Below are 17,294 nucleotides of genomic sequence, written 5' to 3' on the forward strand. Positions count from 1 at the left end.
ACTTTTTTTTTTTTTTTTTAAATATTTTGTGCCTGGAATTACAGACTGCACGACCACCCCCCATTTACCGTCACACATTTCATAGTATAAATAATAAATAAATAAATGTTTATTTAGGTAAGGTACATACATAAAGAGATTTTACAAAGTTTGTTGGATTAATAGATAGAACTAGTACATAGAATGCCTAAAGCCACTATTACGCAAAGCGTTTTGGGCAGGAAAAACATTGATGACTAAAGCTTAAAACTAATGGGTAAAAAGAATAAAATGTGTTGAGAACAAATAAAAATAGAGGCAAAAGAGGGGGGAACATGGCTGAAAAAGCAGCACAAATACAATTACAAATTATTACAGAAAATTACATTCAAACAGCGTTGTTTTGAAAAAAAAAAATATACATGGGTTGACAACAGAGGGGTAAGGTAGGTTACAGGGAATTTATTAGGTAGTGCTTCGTTTTTATCTTAAACTGGTTGAGAGAGGTACTGTCTTTAACATGGTTGGGAAGATCATTCCACATTCTGGGTCCCTTGATTTGAAGAGCATTTCTAGTATGATTAATTCGTACTCTAGGAATATCAAAACTGTATTTATTTCTGGTGTGGTGCTCATGGGTTCTGTTACAACCTTCAATGAATCTTTTGAGATCAGGATTGGCATTACAGTTTAGCGTTTTATATATATATAATACACATGAGAGAATGTGCAATGACTTAATATCTAACATATTCAGAGATTTGAGTAGGGGTATCGAGTAATGTCTGGGGCTAGAGTTGGATATTGTCCTAATAGTAGCTTTGTGTTGAGTAATTAGAGGACGTAAATGATTTTGGGTAGTAGAACCCCAAGCACAAATACAATAGTTGAGATATGGATAGATGAGGGAGTAATAGTCACCAGGGCAGGGCGGGGTACATAATATCTGATCTTAGAAAGAATGCCAACAGTTTTTGAAACATTTTTTGGTATATTTAGAATGTGTCCCTGGAAATTCAGCTTATGGTCGATGAGAACGCCAAGGAATTTGCCATCTAATTTGTTACAAATTTGGGTATTGTTTATTTTGAGATTTATTTGATTAGAGGATTTATTGCCAAACAGAATATAAAACGTTTTGTCAATGTTAAGGGTGAGTTTGTTGGCAGTTAGCCAAAGATGGACTTTCTCTAGCTCAGTATTTACTGTGGCATTTAGAGCAAGAGGGTCAGGACTGGAGTAAATGAAGGTTGTGTCGTCAGCAAATAGAATTGGTTTGAGGTGTTGGGAGGCATTTGGAAGGTCATTAATGTAGATGAGAAAGAGGAGAGGGCCAAGTATGCTGCCCTGAGGAACACCAATGTTGATGGGTAGGGTGGGAGAAATTGTATTATTCACAGAAACATACTGGAGCCTGTCAGTAAGATAAGATTTGAGGTATTGCAGGGAGTGTCCTCTGACTCCATAATGATGTAATTTAAGAAGAAGGTTTTGGTGGTTGACAGTGTCAAAAGCCTTACGCAGGTCCACAAATAACCCAACAGGGAACTCCTTTTTATCAAGAGCTGCGTGAATCTTGTTAATCATACTAATATGTGCATCGTGAGTGCTTTTTTTTGGGTCTGAAGCCATATTGACAAGAGCTAAGTATATTGTGTTTGGCTAGAAAAGAGTAAAGCTGCTTGTAGATTAGTTTATCGAATATTTTTGACAAGTTAGGCAGGATTGATATAGGTCTGTAGTTGTTAACATCTGTGTGATAACCACATTTGTGGACAGGGGTTACTCTTGCTTTATTTAGAATGTCTGGAAAGGTTTGGAGTTCAAGTGACTTGTTGAAGAGCAATGCAATAGCAGGGGCTAAAGATCTGGAGGCTTTTTTGTAAATTAAAGTTGGTATCTCCTCGAGGGCACTAGACTTGGTTTTAAGGGAAAGGATTATCTCATTGACATCAGTGGAATTAGTAGGCTTTAGGTACAGAGACTGTGGATAGTTACCTGTAAGATAGTCCTTAACATCAGTATTGGAAGATGGAATATCATTTGCAAGGGATGACCCAATGGAAGAGAAGAACCTATTGAACTCAATAGCAGAATCAGAGGCTGAAAGCTGACCAACTTAAGTAGTTATTAACAATCCTTAGTTGATTAGTGATCTTTTACTTAAGATCACCTCATGTACTAACCCTTAATTAATCTAGATATCAAATTTATGATTATTTTATATGACATTTAATTTTATTGATGTTTCGTACATTTACACTTTTTTCTAACGGAAGAACCAGCATTGGATTATTGGTGCTAGGACATATTCGTATCTTAGCGCTCGTACCCCTCAGTTTGTTGAAAGAGAATTTGACTCCTATTTTCATGATAAATTACAGTCCCATTAAGATCCATAGGACACTAGTTCTTGGTATCAATATTAATTCACTTGCTCACTTTTGTTTTCCACTTTTTTCAAAAAGTTGTTGTCCTTCGTAGCTATTGAAATTTATTCCTTTTAATTAATTCAAACATTGAAGTCAGATTTTCCCACATCCTTCAGTAAATTTAATTTTTCTTTAAGGACGGGGGAGAGATGTTATGAATCCATATATTTGATTCTAACATTTATCATGATAAACATGTATGTCCATTATTTCTTTCCTGTCATAAAACTAAACATTATATTCGTGTGTTTTCTAATAGATATGTTTGAGTTAAATGTAGCATGCTAAAGTGTGCCTGTATGTAATATTTTGCTAATGCAATTGCATGTTCATTCCTGTGAGGGGGGAAACCGTACTGGCGTCTTATGGGGGGATTACCATATTTGGGAGGTTCCAGTAATGCGTGCAGTGTATCAACTGCACGCATTATTGCACGCTGTATAAAGAAGCCGGAGATGAACTAGATCAAATCTACACCGACTGGTCATCTAATCCGGTCAATGGAAGGGCTGGTGCAGCATACACGGTAATCAAGGATAATACTTTCCAATGCAGAAATGAAGAAAAAGCACGTATTGAGAACTATGCCTCTTCAACGCAAGCAGAGCTAACTGCCATTATTATGGCGTTAAGGTTTCTTGAACGGAACACTAATGGTGCAGTGATTTGCACCGATTCAAAAGCAGCACTGCAAAGCCTAAGTAAAAATCGGGCAGAAAATCTTGCAATAGTCGCTGAAATTAAGAGAGCTGTGAGAGTACTTACCAATCAGGAAAGAGTCATCAAATTTCTGTGGATCCCCTCCCATGTTGGAATATGTGGGAATGAACGAGCAGATGTGCTGGCTGCTGAAGGAGACCATATTGAATACTTCATTCCCAAGACTCTACTACAAATTAGAGGTATTGTCAGGCAACATCACCGTGACAAGGTAACTGAGGAATGGAGGATAGAAGCACAAGCAAGTGAATCTGTACGATGGTACAACATGGTTGCATCTGGCAATCCCAATCATTATGGCCGAAGAGGAAGGAGGAGGACGAGGGAGAGAATCGGTAATAGCGAGAATCCGTCTTGGATACAAATATCCATGGAGATATGGAATGGAAACAACAGTTGATCAGCGAAGTTGCAGAATCTGTGGTGAGAGTGATGGACATCGCCTTGACCACTATCTACGTGAATGTGAACACCTGAGAGACATCAGAAATATGTGTAAAATAATAAACCCCACATTGTTTGAGTTAGGAAAACACTATTTGTCAAATGTTGATACTGTTCTTAAAAAAAAAAGATTTCCCCATTTTGCACCCGCAAGATAACGTAAGCTTTTAAGGGTTGATAGATGTTATCTTCTTGTTTGAGGAGCTATTCACTTGAGACAGTTAAGCAAGTCCCAGCTGTGTCTAGGTACAAGTGACAGGATGAACAACCCAGTGGGTTTTCTTCCTATTTGGGAGTGTTGTACATGCTGCTATGGCGGTATGTCCACTCACAAGATGAGTGGCGCTGCCCAATAAACTCGCCCCTCGGGGCAAAATTTAAAAAAAAATTAAAATTTAAATAATGGGATAATGGAGCGAGTATAAGTTTACTTGCTACATAACGATTCGACGAAGCTGGTTTTCTCTTGGTTAAACCCGTATGTACTGTTATGCTAGAGTGTATGAGCTAAGGCTAGGCTGTATTGGGCTCGTTGGGGTTGGTTAGGTTAGGTTTGGTTTGGTAGAACTTGGTTTGGTTAGATAGTTTCAACCATCCGGTGGAAGGCGGGAAACGCTGGCGGGTGGCACCGGCTCCGACACTGCTGCTGAAAATTCGTGTTAATTTCGTCTCCACTCAACGCTGCATGGCCTAACTGCTGCCCAGCACGAGTTAAGTGCATGGAGACTTAATATGCCATAACTCACAGTGAACCTCAACAGTAATCAACCAAAATTAACCAATTTTCGCCTGCCTTTCTACGACCCTTCTGCCAAGTGTTCCCTATACGCTCATCCCTACTATAATTCACCAAGTATCTACCTTTAGAAACACTACCAAGAATCTATTCGCCGAAAACATGCCCAAACATAACAACAAGCAAGGTAGGGGTGCCTCTCGCTCTGGTTCCATTACTCCTAGAGATCTGAATGAAACACTGGCAACGCTGCAACCCTCGCCGATGTTGGTAAACACAGCATCTGCTCCCCCTCCTCACTCCCCCCCTTCAACTCACCTCGAATCTCTAACTTTAGAATTCACTCAATCTATGGCTCCCTGTCTAAACTTCAAACCTCTCAGAAATAATCCAAGGCTTCAGAAACTGCACAACCTTGTGAAAATGCAATCAGAAGCTATTTCGGCCCTCCAAGCCACAGTCACCTGACAACAACATACCATAGACCTACTCCTTGAATCGTCGACGAACAACAACCAAGAAATTCTCAACATACAAACTGTTGCCAATGGTGCAATGGATCAAATACGTAAGATTCAGGTCGAAGAAACCCTCTCAGCTCAAAGTGACCTCCTTCAAAAGCTGGAAAAACAGATCAATCTCCTTCAGATTCACCAGGCGGCTTCCGAAGATGACCAAGAGCAACAACAACTTCATGACTCCCTGATAATTAGCTCTACTGATCTACCTGATGAACAACAAGGTGAGAATTGCTGTAACATAGCCCACACCCTAATTAATTCAAAGATCAGTGTCAATGTTCAAATCAAATCGGCTATTAGGATAGATAAAAACAATCCCCATAATAGTAGGAGAATGCTCATCAAACTTGCACATCCCTCTGCGAAGTTTGACCTCATACAATCAGCTGCTAAGCAAAAAACCAACCTCTATATAAATGAGTGTCTTACAAAGCAGCGTGGATCCCTCCTCTTCAGGCTGCGTCAAATTCGCAAACATAACCCTGGTCTTATCAAGCAGTGCTACACTAGGAATGGTACGATTTTTGCGAAGAAGGAAAGTACAGGAAAAAGATATGAAATAAAATGTGACCAACAACTCCTGGACCTAGATTCAGGAAGCTCTGTGTATTTCTTCGTAAGTGGGTTTGCTACGAAGGTTCCTAAGTGTGCCCTAAGAAGATGCTTAGGTGCGATTCAATAAGGTATACTTAGGAAAAAAATTGTTGGTTCACCTACGTGCCGATAGAGGTCACTACTGTGTTTCGTTTTGCCAATCAGAGAGCAGCAACATTCTTCATATTGAAGATTTAGCGCTGGCTTATCGGAGCTCTACTGCCTCCTATTTACGTCGAATTTTCTTATAAAATTAGTATATTTCGAAGTAAAACAATGTTTTTTCAACTTCTACAGCCAGCACCGACATTGTAGTAAACAAATATGTTACATTTGTTGTTTACCTACGTAATTCTAAGAGATACTGTGTAGCTGTCCTTGTTGCTCGGAAGATGCGCTGACAATTATTGTATATATTTACTGAATTTACCCAAGGGCCACTAACTATCTAGTGACCTCGAAGAGGACAGAAAGCCGGTGGCTTGTTAAAGGGCCCGCCAATTGTCTTAATGATAATTTTTAGCTGGAATTTGGCATTTACGGCTTCAGCGGGTAGGCCGTTCCATAGGTTTATAGCCCTCTTGGTGGAAAAAAAACATCTGTTTTCAGTCCTACTTGAGGAAACATACTCTCCAACACTATATCTGTGATTGTCCTGTTATCAGTGACTTCATACCAAATGGTATGAGGTATTTTGAGCTCTGTAATTACTTCATACACTCAGGAATATTGGAAGATATTCTTGTGCTGCACCCAGATTTTGCCAGTGGAAGCTAATAGATCAGCATTAAGTATTTTGTTCTCTCCTAATTCCATGTATGACTGGCCATCCTGTGAGGTGAGGATGTTGGGTGAGCTTGTAGCTGGTTTTTGATCTACACTGTGTGGTCCTTTATACAGAATAGGGAAGTAGCACATTGCTGTGTATACCTAAACATGTTTAAAAATACATTGTTTGAGAGGAGTTTTGTAGAAACTGGTAAGAGTAATTATAATATAATGTTTCCATGATTCAGTGCTTACCTCTTGTGAAAATTGCTTAGAGTTGTTTAGTCAGAGTTGATTTGTTTTTTGTATTGAGGCTGGTATTTTCTAAATTGATTCCATGTACAGTATGTCTAACCATCCTGTGAGATGGGAGTATTAGATAAACTTATAGCTAGTTTTTTATCTACACTGTGTAATATTCCATATAGAATAGGGTAGCAGCACATTGCTGTGTATACCTAATCTTCTTAATAAAAAAAATCAGTAATAAAGATTTTAAATTATAGTTTGTATTATTACAAATACAGTACTGTTTTATCCTTATTAAATCATGTTGACCATGGATCATTAAGATCTCATGTTGATATGTAATACAAGTCATATTTCTTTTGAACTGCTAATCCATGCTAATCATTCATTAAATTGTGCATTATGACTCAATTTTTCAATTCCTTGGATATACTGTACAGTACAAAAAGATAGGATAAAAATAAACCAGTAATATTTCTTTCATTATATTTTTCATTTAAATAACTGCATCAATATTTTTACAGCTGACAGGATTTGTTTTCCCATACAGGTGCATTATTTGTTAAAAAAAAATTGGTTTATTGTTACACACAATGGTGCTACATAGCCTTCCCAGCTTGGTGCCTTCTTTTAATACTTACTGATTAATAAATAAATAATAAATACATTTTATTCAGGAAAAGTACATACAGTTGATTTACAAACATAATGTTGGATTTATAGGCAGAGCTAGTACATACAATACCTAAAGCCACTAATACTCATAGCATTTCGGGCAAGGTGTGGGGGGAAAAAAACACAGACTAAAACTTAATAGTAATCGAGATTAGGTATAAATTGTGTTGAAAGAAGAAATAAAAAATGCAAAAAGGGGGTTAACATAGCATTAATCAGCAATTGCACATGTTGGTGAACAGCGTTGTTTAAAAAATAGCAAGACATGGGTTGACATTTAGGAGGTAAGTTAGGTTACATGGAGTTAATTAGGCAGTACTTGGTTTAACTCTTAAACTGGTTGAGAGAGGTACAGCCTTTGACATGATTCGGGAGGTCATTCCACATTCTGGGTTCCTTGATTTGTAGAGCACTTCTAGTTTGGTTACACACAGCCAAATTGAGTAACAGGAAGAGGTCTTGGACACAAATTTGTTCCATGCTAAATGTAGAGGAATCAGCTGAGTATTCCTCAAATAAAATAAGTTGCCTCAGCTTATAAGGTAAATAAAATAAGCATTTCTCAAATAAGTAGCTGCCTCACCTCACTGCCTTACTGCTACATAGCCTTCCCGGCATGGTGCCTTCTTTTGATAATTACTTGTTCCACACCCAAATTGTATAACAGGAAGAAGTCTTGGACCCCTACTTCCCTCTCTCTTTTTTAATAGTCTATATAGTCATAATTATAGCTTTAAGTATTCAATGAATAAAGTTTTTGACATTTTTACCCTTTTCCTTACCTAACATCATTTGTGCAGCATATTTTTATTTTATGTCTCACCCAGATTTAATTTCAAAATAAAACCAAACTAAATAAATTAGAAATGGGTATGTATAGCTAAGGTACACCCTTACTACTAGGTGAACAGGGGCATTTGGTGATAGTAAATGATCCCATCAGGCAGGGCTCATCACCTTCTCTCATATTTCATGTTCACCAGTGTTTATTTACTTAATAACTACTGGTATAATATCTTGCTATTATAAAACTAATTCTACTATCATCAAACACATATTTACTTCAAGTTTCAAGCAGAGAATGCATATATAACTAACACGAAGGATTCCTCTACACTAGATTCACCAGCTATAATATTTTGGTCATGTTCCAATATCATAAATCGATCCCAGTGTTATGTAGTAGAGAAAAAATGACTTATATCCAGTTTACGTAAAGCTACGAGTGGTCGAAACCACACTTAAATCCCGGAATGAACTTACGAAGGTTTTTCCACTTAGGGTAGTTAATTGAATACGGACGTAGCCGCCACGAAGGCGCTAAGACGGAAAACGCTCTTAGCTATGAGGAAAAACCTTCGTAAGTACCTTCCTGAATCCGGCCCCTGGCCTTCTTAAGTGATTGTGGTATATCTGAAAACCTGAACCCGACCAATGCCTGTACTTAAAATAACTCTTTCAGTGCCTGAGCCTAACCTAACTTAATCTAACTTTGTCTAAGGTGCTGTCTCTGCCTTACCATTTACCTAATGTTCTCTCATTCATATAATTTCCTAAATAATCCATCAAGTCTCCATGCACTTATGCAAGCATCTACCTCAGTTTCATTGTAAAATTTTACTCTTAAATCTAATCTTACCCTATTCCATTATATTTTAAATTTATTTGTATTGATCTGTCATTTATTGAAATCAATTATAGATCTCATTTTTGTTCTTTTAATTAAGTTCATACTAATTATAGGTTAAAACTAAGCTAAATAAAATTTATTATCTTTAAGATTATTTTACTTTACAATTATCATTTGTCAAATTTTTTTGATATATTCATCTTGACAGTCTCTACTGATTTTTTGTTCTCTCCACCAAACTTGTGTATCCTCCATGGCTATCTAGTGACCTTAATTCTACCTCTAATTGTTTCAATTCTTTTGTTTACTTGCATTTATTGTTGTGTTTTGCCATAATTATTCTCTAAATTAGCAGACTCAATACTTTGTAAGCTCTTATTGTATTGTTATATTATTATATTGTTGTGTTTTGCTATAATTGCTTTCTATTTTACAGCAGATTTAGTTTTCATCTGTTCCTGTAATTGCTTATCTTATTGTATCGTGACATTCTTATCTATATGCTTACTGATATTGATCCTGATCGAAATCTTCTGTCCCATATCCACACTCATCAGCACATTGATCATCATTATTGCAGGTATTACACAGCAAATCTTGCAAAAAACAAACTCCTAAATAGCACCTGCTTATCAGTTTACAATCAAAATGTTAGGTCACTTGGCAAACATTTTGATGATATAAATGCACTACTTACAGCTCTAGGTACTAAATTATCTTTCATCATTTTAACAGAAACTTGGCTAAGTAATGACTATACCCAACTCTACAATTTAGCTGGTTATAAAGCCATTCATAACTGCAGGCCTAACAAAAAAGGTGGCGGTACAGCAATATATTACAAAGATACCTTCATTTGCAATAGTGTCATTAGTGATAGAGACGACTATTGTGAATATACCTTTGCCAAGTTCTCCAGTAAATCCCTTAAATCCTCCCTGATAATCGGTGCCATCTATAGATTTCCTAATACCAACATAGCTTTATTCTCTGACAATGTAAGGAATCTTATCATAAATAACAATCTCAACAAAAATCAAATTATTCTGGGAGATGATTTCAATATTGACCTGGGTCTTCAAAACAACCCTCAAGTTGACTATTTCCCTAACAGCATGCACTCCTGTATGCTAATCCCCACAATCACCAAGCCCACCCGAGTCACTCAAACATCTGCCACTACCCTGGATCACCTATGGACTAATATAACAGCTCCCCTTACATCTGGGGTAATTTATGACAGAACAACTGACCACTATCCTACTTTCCTCATAGCAAACATTGACACATCACCACCAGAAACCAAAAAACTTTCATTTAGGCTACATAGTGAATCAGCTTTAGGCAGTCTCTCTAATGCACTTCACAATATTAACTGGGAATCTGAATTTAATAATTCACAGGACTTAAACTCATCAACTAACCTCTTTCTCTCCAAAACTCTAAGCCTCTACAACACTCACTGTCCCCTCCTTACCAAACAAGTAACTGATAAAAGAAAAAATAACCCGTGGCTCACAAGTGGCATAATTAAATCAATGAACAAAAAACATGAATACGAAAAGAAATTTAGGAGTGGCCTAATTTCAATGGAAGTAGTTAAAAGGTACTCATCAGTGCTTACCAGTATCATAAGAAAAGCAAAACTTTCATATTATGAGACTAGATTCAAAGAAGCAAAAGGCAACATGAAAAGCACATGGAATACCATCTCTAACATCCTGGGAACTAAACAACACTCCCACAACCAGATAACACTCTCTAAGGATGGCCTTACACTGTCATCTGACTTAGAAATGGCGAATGAATTTAATAGCTTCTTTTCATCGATTGGTGCTAACCTTGCAAGTAAAATCCCACAGACTCAGACACATATCAACACATATCTCTCAGGCAGCTATCCAAACTCTCTTCTCCTCTCACCAGTCAGCCCGTCACGGGTCCATAGAATTACCCAAGTCGGCCCAAATCAGGCCAAAACTACCCAAATCGTCCTAGCATTACGTAAGTAATGAAGAAATATGGTATATTTACTTACTATAATGTTGGTGCTACACGTAGAACATGATCAAACCTATTTTTACTCTGAAATAATCTAATTTCATAACGAAATGAGACGTAAATATGTGAGAGGTGACGCCATAGGAAGTCGACGGTCCAAGCGACAATTGTGTGGAGCGACTTATCCAAGATATATGGTCGCCTGGAGAGTGTTTGCTGCCATAAATGCCTCCTGTACACAGTGATCCAGTCGTCGTATTTCATGGCTCAAATTGTCGCAAATTTAATTGGTAATATTAACAAGTAGAATGTGTATTTATAATAATATTTTTCATAAACAGCCACAAAATATTTAATATTTATTAAAAAAAAGTGTCTGGAAGTTAAATCAATTCCACATGACAATAAATTTGTTATATAGACACTAGCGTTATTCGTTGGTATGCGTTCGCTATTTAAACTACTCCAGTCCTTTTCGTTCATAGAACACCGAACCCTACACGCTCTCTGATATATTGCTTAATTAACAAATATTCACAAATAAAGATTATATTTATATATGTTATCAGAAAGGCAGATATAAAATAGTTTGTGTTAATGCATCACAGAGATTATACCTTATTAGAGAGGAAAAATATTCATATTTTAAACAAGGCTTCTTGGCCGACGCTCTCCCTTTCGATGGGAACTATGACCTTTTGAAAATCAATGTTAATTGAATCTATATATTGTAAAAAACGAAGTTTTTTATGTCATCAGAAAGACATATAAGCTGCATGTTAATACTTTGGTATAAATATAACTGAAGTGAAAGTGAAGATATATGCCTTTTTATAGTTACTTGATGGCTCGCTCAGGGAGTGTGAAGGCCTGCACACAAGCCAATCAATTTTATAATTAATGTACATATATGCAAAGTAACGTCAAAGGTTTTTATTTCAGAATAAAGACAGATGTAGACGATAATGTAAATACATTTCAAGGAAAACATATCTTAAATGAAAGCAAAGATATGGTCAAATAAATAGGCAATACCACACCATCGCCAGTGTCCGGACACATGAATATTCGCATTAGGTAGGTGAAAGGAAATGTACCCAACCATTTCCATTTACGCGACCAGTTTCCGTTCTTATGTTCTTACATTTATTGAAATTTATCATCATCATCATTTACAGAAATAAATTAACATAAAAATGTAGTAATTTTAATACACAAAAAAGAAGTAGATATGTATGTAAATTATGACGCAGGATAGGATCACTATTGCAGAACTATTCGCATACTTTGCGTCATTATATACAGTACTGGAATTTAAAAAAAATCGCGGAATTCAGAGATAACACCATCATTGGTGTCCAAGAAAAGTGTAAGTACTTCATTTATAATGATGTGCTGCCCGAAATCTTAGCGAAGTATCTAAAATTTGCTTACTGTAAGTAATTCATGCAAATGATTGTAAAGCCGTCGCCCAGTTGGGTGGGTGAGGAGCACATGACTGTAAAGCTGCCGCCCAATTGGGTGGGTGTGGAGCACATGACTGTTAAGCTGCCGCCCAGTTGGGTGGGTGTGGAGCACATGACTGTAAAGCTGCCGCCCATTTGGGTGGGTGTGGAGCACATGACTGTTAAGCTGCCGCCCAGTTGGGTGGGTGTGGAGCACATGACTGTTAAGCTGCCGCCCAGTTGGGTGGGTGTGGAGCACATGACTATAAAGCTGCCACCCAGTTGGGTGGGTGTGGAGCACATGACTGTTAAGCTGCCGCCCAGTTGGGTGGGTGTGGAGCACATGACTGTTAAGCTACCGCCCAGTTGGGTGGGTGTGGAGCACATGACTGTTAAGCTGCCGCCCAGTTGGGTGGGTGTGGAGCACATGACTGTTAAGCTACCGCCCAGTTGGGTGGGTGTGGAGCACATGACTGTTAAGCTGCCGCCCAGTTGGGTGGGTGTGGAGCACATGACTGTAAAGCTGCCGCCAAGTTGGGTGGGTGTGGAGCACATGACTGTTAAGCTGCCGCCCAGTTGGGTGGGTGTGGAGCACATGACTGTTAAGCTGCCGCCCAGTTGGGTGGGTGTGGACCACATGACTGTAAAGCTGCCGCCCAGTTGGGTGGGTGTGGAGCACATGACTGTTAAGCTGCCGCCAAGTTGGGTGGGTGTGGAGCACATGACTGTAAAGGTGCCGCCCAGTTGGGTGGGTGTGGAGCACATGACTGTTAAGCTGCCGCCCAGTTGGGTGGGTGTGGAGCACATGACTGTTAAGCTGCCGCCCAGTTGGGTGGGTGTGGAGCACATGACTATAAAGCTGCCGCCCAGTTGGGTGGGTGTGGAGCACATGACTGTTAAGCTGCCGCCCAGTTGGGTGGGTGTGGAGCACATGACTGTTAAGCTACCGCCCAGTTGGGTGGGTGTGGAGCACATGATTGTTAAGCTGCCGCCCAGTTGGGTGGGTGTGGAGCACATGACTGTTAAGCTGCCGCCCAGTTGGGTGGGTGTGGACCACATGACTGTAAAGCTGCCGCCCAGTTGGGTGGGTGTGGAGCACATGACTGTTAAGCTGCCGCCAAGTTGGGTGGGTGTGGAGCACATGCCTGTAAAGCTGCCGCCCAGTTGGGTGGGTGTGGAGCACATGACTGTTAAGCTGCCGCCCAGTTGGGTGGGTGTGGAGCACATGACTGTTAAGCTGCCGCCCAGTTGGGTGGGTGTGGAGCACATGACTGTAAAGCTGCCGCCCAGTTGGATGGGTGTGGAGCACATGACTGTTAAGCTGCCGCCCAGTTGGGTGGGTGTGAAGCACATGACTGTAAGGCTGCCGCCCAGTTGGGTGGGTGTAGAGCAAGACTAGTAATTGGACGACTCACCATAGATGAAAAGTGCCTAGTATAGTGACTTGTGAGCCTCTTGTTGAATCACTTGTGATACAAAGATTATTGATGTGTGTATTTGTGTGGGTGATTGAATATGTATGTGAATGTATATGTATGTATATGTATATATGCAATTGACGATCACGAAACAATAATCATTTGTATGCGGAAAATTCCATATTTCATTTCTCTGGATTTACCGCATATGTATATATATGTACATGTATGCATGATTATGTGTACATGTATATATAACATTAATAAGAGGAAATGAAGATGAAGAAATGATAAAAAGAATGGCAATAGTGGATAGTAGTAACACACTTAAGAATTATTCAGTAATAAATACAAACTCGTCCTTCACCTATTATAAAGGAAAGTCAACTTGGAAGGATTCAATTTACATGAGATTAAGATTAGGATACAAATATATCTGGCAATACGGAGTTGATGTCAGTGAAAAAGATAAGGAGTGTAAATTATGTAGTATGCCGCACGCCCACACCTTAGAACATTATGTATTAGAGTGTAAACTTATTGATAACTATAGAAATAAGGAAATAAGTAATGTACCACATCAAATTGTTTGTATGTGTGACAATGGTATGATAGACAGTATACTTAGGAGCTACAAAAATTTTGCCCCAAGAGTGTAACAATTGTATGCTGTACTTACTATATTAACCTGCAATGTTAAATGGGATTCTTGTAATGTGAATTGTCTATTTGTACTTACTGAATTTGTGCGCCCCTTGAGGGACTTGAAGTAGAGGGGGTAGAAATAGCCTAAGCTACTCTAGGCCCGATTTACCTAATAAGCCAAGTTTTCATGAATTAATGGTTTTTCGACTAGCTAACCTACCTAACCTAACCTAACCTAACTTTTTCTGCAACCTAACCTAACCTAACCTATAGAGATAGGTTAGGTTAGGTTATGTAGGGTTGGTTAGGTTCGGTCATATATCTACGTTAATTTTAACTCCAATAAAAAAAAATTGACCTCATACATAATGAAATGGGTAGTTTTATTATTTCATAAGAAAAAAAATAGAGAAAATATGTTAATTCAGGAAAACTTGGCTTATTAGGCAAATCAGGCCTTGCATAGTTGGCTGAGAAGTGCGTTCTGGCTACTAGGTACGACATATATATATATATATATATATATATATATATATATATATATATATATGTCGTACCTAGTAGCCAGAACGCACTTCTCAGCCTACTATGCAAGGTCCGATTTGCCTAATAAGCCAAGTTTCCCTGAATTAATATATTTTCTCTAATTTTTTCCTTATGAAATGATAAAGCTACCCATTTCATTATGTATGAGGTCAATTTTTTTTATTGGAGTCAAAATTAACGTGTAATATGTGACAGAACCTAACCAAGCCTACCTAACCTAACCTAACCTATCTTTATAGGTTAGGTTAGGTTAGGTAGCCGAAAAAGTTAGGTTAGGTTAGGTAGGTTAGGTAGTCGAAAAACAATTAATTCATGAAAACTTGGCTTATTAGGCAAATCGGGCCTTGCATAGTAGGCTGAGAAGTGCGTTCTGGCTACTAGGTACGACATATATATATATATATATATATATATATATATATATATATATATATATATATATATATATATATATATATATATATATATATATATATATATATATATATATATATATATATCGTACCTAGTAGCCAGAACGCACATCTCAGCCTACTATGCAAGGCCCGATTTGCCTAATAAGCCAAGTTTTCATGAATTAATTGTTTTTTGACTACCTAACCTAACCTAACTTTTTCGGCTACCTAACCGAACCTAACCTACAAAGATAGGTTAGGTTAGGTTAGGTAGGGTTGGTTAGGTTCGGTCATATATCTACGTTAATTTTAACTCCAATAAAAAAAATTGACCTCATACATAATGAAATGGGTAGCTTTATCATTTCATAAGAAAAAAATTAGAGAAAAAATATTAATTCAGGAAAACTTGGCTTATTAGGCAAATCTGGCCTTGCATAGTAGGCCGAGAAGTGCGTTCTGGCTACTAGGTACGACATATATATATATATATATATATATATATATATATATATATATATATATATATATATATATATATATATATATATATATATATATATATATATGTATATATATATATATATATATATATATATATATATATATATATATATATATATATATATATATATATATATATATATACCTACCCATACTATCAAAAATATTTGAACAAATTATCTACAAACAGCTCTACTCCTATCTCGTAAAATTCGACATTCTTAGCCCCTGTCAGTTTGGCTTCAGCTCTCAAAAGAGTACCAACGATGCAATTATTAGTCTCCTTGATATAATTTACTCAGCCCTTGACAAAAATGAGTTTCCAATTGGACTCTTCATTGACCTGAGAAAGGCCTTTGATACTGTTAATCACGATTACCTCTTATGTAAACTCCATCATTATGGAATCCGAGGCCATGCACTGGACTATATCCAATCCTATCATAGTGATAGACACCAATGTGTAGCCATCAATAATATAATCTCTCCCATTCTACCAATAACCGTTGGAGTGCCACAGGGCAGCATTTTGGGACCCCTACTATTTCTTATATACATTAATGATCTGCCTAATGTCTCTAACATTCTGAAACCTATTTTGTTTGCTGATGATACTACCCTCATTTACTCCAACCCCAACCCACATACACTAAATGATGTTGTTAATAATGAACTAAAAAAAGTCCACTTATGGATGTCAACCAACAAACTAACACTTAACATAGAAAAGACCTACTACATCCTATTTGGAAGCAAATCTACAAATCCAATTCAGCTTCAGATTGACAATGTAAACATTAGCAATAAAAATGATGGAAAGTTTCTTGGCATATTCCTAGACAAGAGACTCAACTTCAGTACCCACATACAACACATAACTAAGAAAGTCTCTAAAACAGTTGGTATACTCTCCAAAATCAGATATTATGTTCCTACCTCTGCTCTCATCTCTCTATATTATGCACTAATCTATGTCTATCTCAACTATGGTATCTGTGCATGGGGTTCAACCACTGCAAACCCCCTCAAGTCCATCATCACCCAGCAAAAATCTGCTATCAGAATAATATCAAATTCTGCTTTCAGACAACACACAGCCCCTTTGTTTAACTCCCTAAACATGCTAAACATAATCTCACTCCAAAAATTCACCTGTGTCAACTACATTTACAAAACCCTGTTCTTAAATGCAAATCCTTGTCTGAAACTCTTCCTGGACAGATGTAATAGGACCCATTATCACCACACCAGAAATAAATATCTCTCCGATATCCCCAGAGTTAAACTTAATCTGTGTAAACACTCTATGCAAATGAAGGGACCCAGTTTATGGAACTCACTCCCTACTGAATTGAAAAGCTGTCCAACTTTTACATCATTCAAAATCAATACTAAAAAGTACCTAATTTCATCTTCATAGTTTTTCACTTTTTGCCTTAAAATTGCACTGTATCTATTGCTATCCAATCTCCCAACCTTTATGTTCCCAATTTGAACATCTTTACCATTGAGATCATTGCTGTTTTCTTATATGTGCTGCCAATCTGTTGTATGGTGTTTATAAATCTTGTTATCTGTATCTTTTGCTACCC

This window comes from Procambarus clarkii, chromosome 3 (genome assembly GCF_040958095.1).
Source record: "Procambarus clarkii isolate CNS0578487 chromosome 3, FALCON_Pclarkii_2.0, whole genome shotgun sequence".
NCBI classification, from domain to species: Eukaryota; Metazoa; Arthropoda; class Malacostraca; order Decapoda; family Cambaridae; genus Procambarus; species Procambarus clarkii.